We start from the raw sequence: 12,629 nt of genomic DNA, 5'->3' as shown, positions 1-12,629 counted from the left end.
TGGCAACTACTTCAGCAACATCAGCTCACTCAAAAGCATGAGCTCCACCCTTCTCCCACAGTGCACCTGTATCCTCTCTGTTGTTATTCAAATGGCTGATAAGTTTGTGTGGGTGTAAAAAAGAGTTATTGCACAAATAAATTAGTATTCATTTTTGGGACTTATGTATGATTGTGTGATGATGTGAGGTAGTGCTAGCTGTACCAGAGAAAGTAGGGCATTGCATGTGTAACATATGCCAGTATAGCTAGCTGGAATGTAAAGAATTATATGTCATTTGAGTATCAAACTGATTTGCACAGATTCCTGTGTTAAAAGTGTATTTGTAAAGTTGCTTGTGTTAAAAATGTATCAACAGTGGGTCCTGCTGGACAGAAAAGAAATATACAAGTATGTCAAATTGTATTGCTGCAACCGAAGAAATGTATATATTTTAACAGAGGATACTGGAAGGGAAGATGTTAACCTCAGCCCAGCTAACCTTAAGAAAAATAGAGTGAAATTAAGTGACTTAGTTTAGGTCATAAAGATTTTATCTCACAAGTCTGAATGCTGCCAGAGAATAGCTTGTTAGTTTCTGCAGGAAGGGTGGAAGTGTTGAAATTGTTTTACAGTTTCCAGATGCTTTAATAAATGTTAGCTAAAGTTTGATGTGTGCGTTGTGACACATCAGTTCCAGATCCTGGCTGAGTTTCTAGTGAGGGGGTAGTATGGGAATTAAAGAGTCAAATGACCAGATGTGATGTCATTCTGTAGCCAGCACTGAAATGGTATTTGAATACTAGTATGAGATGTGAAGTGTGCACTCTGTTTTTGTGTTGTTTTTTATATTTCCTGTGATTGAAACCCTGGTGTTTATTGTAAATAGATATTCAGTATTTTCATGTTCTTTTATTATTCAATATTACATAGATATAAACCTTTCATTGTGGCTGGTCTTTTAGAAAATATTTAACCTTTGATAATACTTGCATTTATTTAGTGACACTGTGGCTCCACATTCCTGAAAGACTTGCTGCTTGGTTAAATGCTACCGTTTGTATAAGTAATTTTAATAAGTGTAATTGGGTACCCTGGTAAGAACCTTAAAGTAGCTGGCTTCAGGTGCTCTGGTGGCAGCAGGTCTACCTTGTAGTCTGGGTGGAGGTGGCAGAATGGGAAACCTGTGCCAGCCTTTCCCAGGTGTGTGTGTGTGTGTGTGTGTGTGTGTGTGTGTGTGTGTGTGTGTGTGTGTGTGTGTGTGTGTGTCTGTGTGCGCACACATGCGCGCTTGTGTGTGTGTGTGTGAGTGTGTGTGTGTGTGAAAATCAAATCTCAAAAAGAGTGTGTGTGACAGCTACTTTGAACACTGACACCAAGAGCACTGATTTCACAGAGAGGGTGGTGGACGTCTTGGCTTGGAACACCCGGCTAAGAACTCAGCTCTATAGTGATCAGTGGGGAGTCTTATCTGGTGCCTGAAGAGAAAGCCCAACCCCAGGACTAGAATGTACATTCACTGTGTGCTCTTAAGGGAAATTGCACTTGGTGCAGAAGACTGCATCTGCAAATACTGTTCTGGGCTGTTTGGATTCATCCATATTTCCAACCTCAGTTCCAGCACTCTCTGTAGCAGAAACCATTATCATTCCCAACGCTTTGCCCAGAAGGGAGTGTGGTAGCAAACAGAGCTGCCTGGTTTGTCAGAGCTGTTTCACACATAGCTTGGGATCAAATGATGAGGAAATAGACATGAGTGTCATCCTATTCTGCACTATTTGCAGGGTTGATCAGCTTGGCCCAAGGACTACTGTTACGTCTGCTTCTTCCCTAAGACATGTCTTGGTGCCAATGGTCTCAGAGCAGGTAACTTTCCTGGTTTATCCCCTTCAGTACCATTTGGATCTGATTCACTCATCCCTATGTTGCATGCATGTCACTCACCAGTGATCCCGTTTGTTCAATGTGGATCTTGGTAGCAGACCCTTGGAACAAAGTCCAAGCTACATTTTTAGTGCTGACATGCTCAGTGCCATTCACTCTGTTGGGGACTTGGGTGTTTGAAGTGTCAGCACTAATCTCAGTACTAGAACCAAATGGTCTATATGTGTTAGGGACTTTCCTGTCAGAGCCATCTGCCTCCTCTTCCTCCAGGATGGAGTCAGTGACAGTGGGGGTTTCCTTTAGGTTGTCAAATTGTGCACTGACCTAAAAGTTATTTGAAAGGATCATTCCCAATCCCTCAGAGCAGGAAGGGGATATACTCACAGTCTCAGTTTTGTCCACTGACTCCAATCTTTGAGTACTTATCTGTGACCCAAAGTGTGGAGCAACACTGAACACCTCAAAACCCTCATTCTACAAGGAGCCCAGGACACAATGGGATCTGAACAAGATTGCTGCCTCCACTCAAGTTCCCAGAAAGTGTACATGTAAAAGGAGGCTTATTAATTTTTTGTCAGAATCTCTTATAACAGACACTGACCTCAATGAAGAGGAAGATTCCCCCTGTCCCCTCCTGAAGATCCCAGTTTTATTGAGATTTTGGCTTTTATGCTTCACAGAGTACTTAGCCCTCTCCCTCCTCAGATGAGGATGTATTATTTAGAGCATTCAGGTCTGCCCTTTTTACTTCCTTTGTGGCCCCTCATGCTGATTGTATGATTGACCTGGTGATGAAGAGGAAATGGTGATAGTCTGAATTTCCTGAGTCTGTGCCCCACATCCAGACAAAAAATTTCAGACAGACTGCATTGGAGCAAGGACTCTCTTGTGGACTCTGTTATTATGGTGGCTGCCAAAAAGAGAGAGAACTTTTGGGAGAAAGCTCCATGGTACATCCTTCTAACAAGGAGTCATGGATGACAGACTGTATGGAGAAGCATGTCTATGCTTCATGAATCTTTTTCCTCTGGGCACTTAATTATTAACTCATATGATGAGCTTCCAGAGAAACCTTGCAGAACAAACACTAGACACTATGCAAAGAGTTTCCACTCCAGAAACTCAGAAGTAAATTGAATTCTAGGTGGCTATCATGCTGTCTTTTTCCAACCTCTACTTGAGACAGCTACACAACTTGGCAGATGGAGTGGTCCAAGCAGCAAGCACTTGCATTGCTATGCTTTGACATACCTGGCTTGGTCTCTGTGACTTTGCAATAGGCAAATTTAATGCATCATTACCAGTTTTGAATATTATGTCTTCCCATCTCTTTCTCTCATGACAAAGTTACCCTCATCGCTCCCTTTTGGCCCCTACAACTTGTATCGTCATGCTTGAAGAAACAGTCCTAATTGCTTTATCTCTTTCCAGGCCTCTGTATTACCAATTCTGCAAGCCTCAACTGGGTATATCTTCTATGAAACTAACCATGTGGTTTCTCCAATTCCATTGATGGCCAAGAATTTTTTCTTGTCTTCCAACATTTCAGCTCCATGATTTCCCAGATGGTTATACACTGATCAATGGGTTGATTAGAGATCACCTAGTATGAAAACTGCAACTATAAATAATAACACAAGAGCTATTCAATTGTGGTAAAATCAGTTATTGGCTGATAATGATATTGCCTGGATGTCAGCAAATAAGAAAGATGGAGAAACTTAGAGAAAGTCAGCAAGAAATGAGAATAAAAAGCTATGACTGAGAAGAATCTTGCAACTATTCAGCAAAAAAAAAAAAAAAAACAGTTCAAGATTCAGGAATGTTAAAGAATAGAGCTTCCAGTATTTTAGAGGAAAATAAATCAAATGTACACAGATGTTTTTAAAATAAGTATAACAAAAGGCTAGAAAAAAGAAGATGCATTTACTAACTATAGTTAAACTGCAAAAATCAGAAGTTGAATTAAAAGTCTGGCTGAGCATTAGGCTTCTCAAGAAGAGTTGTTTCAAAAATAGCAGACTTAGAAGAGAAAAACACACAGAGAAAGCCTAAAATTTTCTTCTGTAGCAGGGAAAGTGGAAGGAAGAAACTGCATTCATTTTATGAAAATACAAATAAGCAACTGGACTGGTGTTCCACAGTAGGATTTATTAACTGAAAGGGTGTGTCATCTAAATCTTACAGTGAGAAAGCTATATTAGTAAAGATGCAATCATACCAGCAGAAAGAGTAGCTCCTAACAAAATTGTGGAAAAGGGAAAGTACTGAAAATTATGAATAATTGAGTGCCTGTGGAAAATGATTATTACCATTCACCAGGCAGAAGAGAAGCATGTTTATGGTAGTAATCATGGAATGCAGATGCAAGATTCAAGTTAGTGTAAACAACTTTCTTCTGAATATTTTTTCCTAGAGGATCAAAAAAAATTTGGATGCAGTTCTGGGTAAGGGAGAAATTAAAAAAACATTTAGCCAACAAAGAATGAGTCAGTAAGCAGATTGGGAATCTGCTTCTTATTCTTTTGACAGTAACAAAGCCTATGCAAAGACTTTGTCAGTGAAACTTTTGCCATTGTTCTAAAGAAAAATGCTTGAGTGATAAGAAAAGTACACAGAAACTGAGCAGGCGAACCAGGGCTTGAACCAGAAACCAGTATTTGGAAATGGAAAGGATCAAGAAGAAAAACAGCAACATTGTGAAATAGGTGAATAAATGGGAGACTATAAAAATCAATTCCATTAAAGACTGGAATAGACACATGGAGTGTAGTTCTGCAAGATGGGGCTGAAGAAGGATTGGGATTTTATTGTTGGGTGGACTGTAAAATATGTACCCCACATTATGTTTAAAATGCTTGAAACCACAGTGAATGGACTAAGAAAATCAGTTTCCATTCTTACTAATATTTATATGAACATATTATGTAAATTGCATGTTAAATTGTAAACCAGTCTTGTATAGTGTGCATTCAGGAGTATTATGTCTTATCACTAACTGCATTATATGTTAAGGATAGAAAAGCAAGATATTACTTTTTACTAGTTGTTATTTATCCAGGATTTGCACTGTAACAATGAAAGCAAGTTAATGTTAATATAATGGTGTGCTGTTGTGCTGCTGAGGTGCATGATGTGAAAGCATATTGAGCACAGTATATGTGGATATCTAGAATAATGTTCTTGGTTCAAGGTGTAGGCATATTTTGTGTAAGCAAACAGGTTTGAAGAATAAGATAAAATGATGAAAGGCTTAAACATGCCAGGTATTTCTTGTATTTGTAATGTCATTAGCTATTTTTTCCTTTAGCAATGGCTTTCAGTGGGAGCCAAGAAGTCTACAGGTGCAGGCAATTAATCAGGAGTGTGCTAGTGCTGTGCATCTACAGTCATTATTGCTTTTCTTGGAGATAAAAAGTCTGCAGGTGCAAGCAATTAATCCTGAGATGTCTGAATGCTGTGTGTAAGATGTGATGTAATTAACATTTAAATGTACATTGACAAACACTTCAGTGGAAAATGAATGAAACTTTAAATTGTGGGAAGTGGATAAGTTATAGAAGTAGTTGCCTCCCCAGCAGCCTTAATAATTTAATGTATTTAATATAACAATACTGGCAGTTTTCTCAGAGGGTTATAGTTGTGAGCATTAGTTCTGATGGTACTGTGTTTAATTTCTTCAGTCCTCATTTCCCTGCTGTTTGACCTTGAGCAAGTCACTTAACCAGACAGTGCTTAGGAGAATTGGGAATTTTGGATAGCATTCTCTATGGTCTCCTGGACTTTAAGCCTTGTAACTACCTATGAACTTATACACAATTTATTTATTTAAAGGTAGCCAATGTACTTTTTAATATTTACTGAATGCCTCCAAGTTGTTTTTCACATCTGGTGAGGGGATAGGGATACAAAAAGAAAAGATAAAATTAAGTGTATGTGGGAACACATGCTTTACATGTGCATCAGCATGGTTAGCCTTAATTTTAGATTAGGTAATGCCTGTGCATGCAGCAATAAATTTAGGAGAGTTGCTCCTATCTTGAAGGGTAAGCATTTTTTTAAAGGTACATGGTTTAGTCTGGTTCTTCTGTGTTAAAAGGAGGTGGGGGTTCTGAAAATCTGTTTAGTTTTTTTTTGTTTATTTGAATGTTTTCACTGAAGGGAAAGTCTTGAAATCTGACCTAACTTCAAATGGAGATGAGAAGAGGCAACTACATAAGAGATCAATCAGCCTCCCAAACATTAATGTTTGACTATAAACTAAACATTGGAAATATGCACAGAAGCACTGTCATATTTAATACATGGGAGTAATTTTTTATTGTAATGGCTATTCTGTCCGTATTATAATGGAATGTAAATAGCCTTACAGGTATGAAAAAAGTAGAGTATTGAACTATATTAAGAAGAACAGGGTGCAAATTGCAATATTGCAAGAGGCATGTTTGGACAGAAATGAATGTGAGAATTTGTGACAAACTAAAATGCGAAGTATGCCAGTGAGACTCCTTCATTACTAACCAGTTCCACTGCTACTCCAACAAGAAAACAATGTCAGCTTAGAAAACAAATATTTTATAATCTAAAAACTAAGCACTTTCTTCCCATCAAGTTACGCTTTGGGACTTCTTCAGAGTTCAGTCATACAGACTACGTCACTTCCTTATATCTTGTAAAAATGTGTAGAAACAGGCAACCTGATGTCCAGATAGTCAATACTAACCACAGGAAACAAAGTCCAAGTTTCTTCTTTAACGTAAAAGTATTTTATTTTCAAAGACAACGTTGCCATGACCCTGTCACAGCTTCCTCAGAAGAAGACAAGTAAAACAGCTAAACTGGTCTGTTCAAATACTCAGTTAACAGGAAGTGACAAATAATTGCACTTCCTGCACTAATTTGACTCAATAAAAATAATGAATAAAATCATGAATAATCATAAAACTCCATTAAATTATCTATAAATATTGTATGATAAAAAACAACATAAAAATGTTCTTACTAGTGCATTTACATTAACATTGTAAAAAATTATGCATTAAACCCATGGAGTTTTATGATTATTCATGATTTTATTCATTATTTTTATTGAGTCAAATTAGTGCAGGAAGTGCAATTATTTGTCACTTCCTGTTAACTGAGTATTTGAACAGACCAGTTTAGCTGTTTTACTTGTCTTCTTCTGAGGAAGCTGTGACAGGGGTCACGGCGAAAACGTTGTCTTTTTGAAAAATAAAATACTTTTACGTTAAAGAAGAAACTTGGACTTTGTTTCCTGTGGTTAGTATTGACTATCTGGACATCAGGTTGCCTGTTTCTACACATTTTTACAAGTTTGTTTGCTCATTTTTGACTGTTTGTTGATTGCCATGGATTCAGGCACTCCTGTCAGTCCTGTTAGTCCTAACCTTTGTCTAACAGCTACTTTTGAAAAATCAAGTGACACAGACTTATTCTCTTTATTGGCTTCCATCTCACAAAAAGTGGAAGCTTTACATGTTCGTATGGATGTTTTAGAGCAACTTCCAACTTTTTACAGAAAAGAAAAGTCTGAAACTATTGCAAACCAGAATGTTGTTTCAGTTTCTGACTTGGAAGGGTCTGCTACGTTACTTCCTGCAGCACAACAGCTTAGAGGACTGCCTCCTCGACCAAATAAACAACAGGCAGGAAGTTCTGTTGTTCAAAACGCTACTGCTTCTACCAGTAGGGAAACGGACTTGTTTCCTTCAACTCCATGCATCTTTCGGATCCCTTCTACTAGTCATGCTGTAGGAACTAATGCTAATCCAATTACACCACCAGCACCTAACTTAAATGAGGAGCATAGGACGGAGCCAGTGGAGGAACGCCAACCTTGAACGACTGGATTAATAAAGAGAACCCGCTGCTTTTTGTCAGGCGCTAACACTGGGTCAACTGCCAGCTCTTTTCTGTTCAAGAAAACGACAACAACTGGTTTAGTGACCGCTTAAAGGTACTTGACATTAAGTTGCTTAAATTATCAAAACTGCAGCTGGAAGCTGCTTATTTTAGGCAATGTTTAAATGAGAAACTGGTTCCAAAAGGCCTTAGGAACAACTTCACTCCTTCTGGACTACTGTTGGACCAAGTGTATTTTTCAGAATTGAAATGTTTGTTTCAGGAACAGGGGTTACAATTGCTAAACGTGATAGTTAAACATTATGATATGCATATCTTGTCTCTTATTTCTGAAGTGAATGTTTTGGATGAAGAAATCAAAATTAACACTTCTTTTTTGCAGTTTAAATATGACTACGACCGTATTTTTTCTAGCATTGATGCATTGTTACTTAAATTAAAAATTAACAAAAATAAGAAGTTAGTAAGGGATAGAACAGCTTATTTTTCTAACCAAGCATATTCCCATTTGAACATTCCAAGTGCAGGGTCCAATACTGTTGGTTTAAATGGGCCTTCTACTTCTGTTAATGCTGAATCAATTTCGTTGGAAGGTGAAAATGGTGAACACCTTACTAATACACCTAGACAGGAAGTTAGAAGAAGTAATAGGTTAAAAGGGTCCACTGCTGTTAACTACAATTATAAGAACCAAAGAGGACCAGGAGAACTGACCAGAATAAGCAGGTTCCTTTAGAGCTCCCTAATGATAAAGTTTTTTTAGGGAATCAACAGAAGAAACAAGGGGGGAATGTGTATTGGAGGAAACGATAACAGACAATGTTTCTCCCACAGGTCCGAGGGATTTTTTGCAAGGCCCTGTTATATATACTAACACAAGGAAAGACTTTACTATCTATAACTTTTCATCTTTGGAACTAGATTCTGACCTAGTTGAATTGTTAACTCTTGGATACACTTTTATTCCAAGTACCTATGGAAGTTTAGCTAAAGTTTTGATTGATCTGAAATGCTACATACGCAAGTTAAATTTAAAATTATATTTTAACAATGAAACAACAAATGTTAATGACAAATTGAAACTGACTAGCGTTTTAACCCTCCTACACAACAAAATTTATTACTATTTGAACAAATGTGTGAATTAGATATAAGACACCTGTTTTCTACACAAAAATCAAGTAGTACTTTGAATGAGATGAATATTTCACTTGCACAACGTGAATGGCTAAAAACCTGGGCTCTTTAACTGTCAGGTTTTGAAACCTGACAAAGGAGGGGCTTGGTAGTGTTCGACAACGCTCAATACACAGAAAAATGATGCAAGTGTTATCATCTGATGCCTATGTTACTTCTTCCCTTAATGAGATTAATGTAGTTCAAGGTCGCACTGGGTATTTCCGTGACCTTTTCCTAGCAGGCAAAATAGACTTAGAGACATACAACTATATTGACATTATTCAGCCAAAGTTGCCTGTAATGTTCGAATACCCAAGATACACAAAGACCAAAAGAATCCTCCCATGAGGGCATTAATAGATGGTAGGTCTTCTATGACCTACCCTGTTCAAAATTGATAGATAGTATTCTATCAAAATATGTAAAGAAAATACCTACTATTTGCAAAGACTCCTGGTCTTTCTTACGTGATATCAACAGTATTAAGTTTGACCTTGAGTGTAACTTTTGACTGTGGATGTCATTGATTTATATACATCCATTCCTCACAATGAGGCAGTTGAATGGATTCAACTGCTTCTTAAAGACTTAAATGCACCACAAGTGGAGATTGACGTTGTAACAGAACTGTTGAGCATAGTACTGTCATCAAACTTTTTGTTTTTGAACATAAATTCTATTTACAAAAATGTGGAATAGCCATGGGCTCCCCTTGGGAGCCAGTGTGGCTAACCTGTTTGTAGCCTTTGGGAAAACCTTTATATACTATCTAATGAAACTGTAATGCAGAAGATAAAATATTACACCAGGTTTTTGGACGACATATTTATCCTTTTAAAGGGAATGAAGTTGAAGCAAAACTTTTGTAGACTATTTGAACAATTCTACACAATGGTTAAAATTTACTTATAGGTTTTCAACAATAGAAACAGACTACTTGGACGTGAGACTAACTAAAGAAGTAGATGAAGAGATTTATTTGTCTGGCATTTTCAGGAAACAGACGTACTGCAACTCTTTCCTGCACTACACTAGTCTACATCCACCTAGGCAGAAAAAATCTATTGTCAAAGGATAACTGGTACGTGCAGGCAGGATGTGTAGCACTTACAGCGATTTTAAAGCTGAGTGCCAATTTTTGAAAGGTATGTTTACAAACCGCGGATACCCTGTCCCTCTTTTAGAAGAGCTTATAAATGAAGTTGACACTAAAAGAACAAAAGGGTTGTATAAACCACTACTTGATCAATCTAATGTAGGTAGGTCTACTAATGATAATGAATTAGCACACCAAAATTCCTTACTAAATCAGCAGAGAAACTTTTCTTTAAGTTTTATAACCCAATTTAACTTGAATTCAACAGGAATTTGGGCCATTATCTTAAAAAACTGGCCACTAGTTATTAATTCCGTCAACTTGATTGACAAGTTAGGTCAGCGCCCCTATGTAATTTACAGGAGAAGTAATAATTTGAAAGAACTTTTACAGCATACTTCCAACACTTATGGTCACATAAGACCTAGAGGTTCATTTAAATGTGGATGCTGCAACATGTGTAAAGTGATGAGAACTGGAAATTCCTTTATAGTTAGGAATAAAAATACAACATTAAGCAGAGGATTACTTGTGATTCAAAGTCAGTGGTGTACATTGCTTTGTGTAATTCCTGCCCTTCCTTTTACATAGGAAAAACCAATCGTAAACTAAAAGAGAGAATATACCAGCACCTTTATGCCATAAAAAAGCCTCTTTTAGAGAATGCCTTAGCAAAACATGTTAGCAGTAACCCTGACCACTCTTTTTGTTTTATGGGTATTGATCAAGTACCTTTAACCGATAGGGGAGGCCCGTTTCAGATAGTTCTTGAGTGTGTCGAACTTTTATGGCAGTTGAATTTAGATGCATTTAGGCTAGATGGCCTCAATGAGAACTGTAACATTTCATGTGTTCTTAAACTAAGGAGCTACTTTAGGTAATGCCTATATGTACATTATTTTGTGGGTTTAATGCATAATTTTTTACAATGTTAATGTAAATGCACTAGTAAGAACATTTTTATGTTGTTTTTTATCATACAATATTTATAGATAATTTAATGGAGTTTTATGATTATTCATGATTTTATTCATTATTTTTATTGAGTCAAATTAGTGCAGGAAGTGCAATTATTTGTCACTTCCTGTTAACTGAGTATTTGAACAGACCAGTTTAGCTGTTTTACTTGTCTTCTTCTGAGGAAGCTGTGACAGGGGTCACGGCGAAAACGTTGTCTTTTTGAAAAATAAAATACTTTTACGTTAAAGAAGAAACTTGGACTTTGTTTCCTGTGGTTAGTATTGACTATCTGGACATCAGGTTGCCTGTTTCTACACATTTTTACAAGTTTGTTTGCTCATTTTTGACTGTTTGTTGACTTCCTTATATCTAAATGACCACAATTAATAATTAATCGAAAATAATTTAATATTTTAAAAATATTTTCATTAAATGAAGCTGAACTTAGATAAATTAATCACCTTAATAAAAGGCTGTTCCATTAACTTAATAAAAATAGTCGTAACCATAAGTTACAAATTGTTAAACACTGCCTCCAACATACAAAGTTTAAATCACTCTCTCCCTCATTTTTAAAAAAACTCAAAATAGATATGGTGTCATTAATTCCCAGCAACCTGGCTGCATTTAATCTAATTAGCCACATTAACTCTTTAAATTCCAATAGGTTGTAGTTATTTCAACTCTGTCAATAATGAAAAAAATAAATTTGTTGAAGGAAGTACAAGATAATGAGTGTTTATGTAAAGTGTTCATCTCCTAGGGTTTTTTTGATGTTGTGTATGTGCTCGTATAGTCTGTCTTTAATTTCCTTGTGGTTTTACCCACATGAAATGCATGTATATAAATAGACAATCATTTTAGTGTTGCAATTACATCTACCTAGACATTTTAAAGTCCTATTGTACACTTTCACTGCTACAGTAGTCCCATCATTAATGAACATGCAGTACTTGCAACATCCGCATTTTGTCATGTTGGAGACAAACTTGTAACCGGATCTCAAGTGCTCATTTTCCAAAAAAAGTTATATTTTTCCTGTACTATATACTACATTGGGCACATTACCCAATGTATTCTTTAATTCTTCAGTAAATATTGCTTCCCAACAGGTAAACATAGCATCTGATGTCACTCTTCATTTTATCATTGACAGATGGGTTTAGTTCCAATATCGGAACCGACCTGGCTGTTACTGCAGCTTGCTGCAGCCAAAAACTCTTGAGCTTCACCTCTATGCACAATCCTTCTCTCCCTCGATTACCTCAGATCTCATTTGCTGCTTTCAGAAATGGTAGCATTTGCCATTGCTCTCGAGTTTCAGTGGGTTTAGGTAAATTCTGTTTATTTCTCTCTTTTTCTTGTTCTGCTATTTCTTAAAATGTTTTCTTACATTTAGTGTATTCTTATAGTATCATTGTTGATACTTTTTCTCCACTTCTGTGTAATTTCCCACTATCATCATTGATAGTCCCCCCTCTCTCTTGTGTTTCTTACCCCTTTTCCATCCACGCTTGTGTACTCCTTCAACTATCATTGCTGATTCATAGGTTCATAGGTTGGTACTAGGCTATAGGCCCTAGGGCCTATAGAAGCCTAGCCATAACAATTCCCTGGACCCCTATCTAGCAGGGTGACTGACATGATC

The 12,629-nt window shown here is 36.9% G+C and overlaps 1 protein-coding gene across 2 annotated transcripts in view; it reads left to right on the top strand.

The window, feature by feature from the left end:
* Positions 1–12,629, top strand: part of LOC122812269 (nuclear factor 1 X-type-like) — a 2,275,854-nt gene that overhangs the window by 1,361,350 nt on the left and 901,875 nt on the right. The gene's annotated exons all lie outside the window — the stretch shown is intronic.

This window comes from Protopterus annectens, chromosome 9.part0 (genome assembly GCF_019279795.1).
Source record: "Protopterus annectens isolate FY-2018-M chromosome 9.part0, PAN1.0, whole genome shotgun sequence".
Classification (NCBI taxonomy): domain Eukaryota; kingdom Metazoa; phylum Chordata; order Ceratodontiformes; family Protopteridae; genus Protopterus; species Protopterus annectens.
Note: the sequence above shows the minus strand (reverse complement) of the source record. Positions and strands in the feature narration are given on the sequence as shown.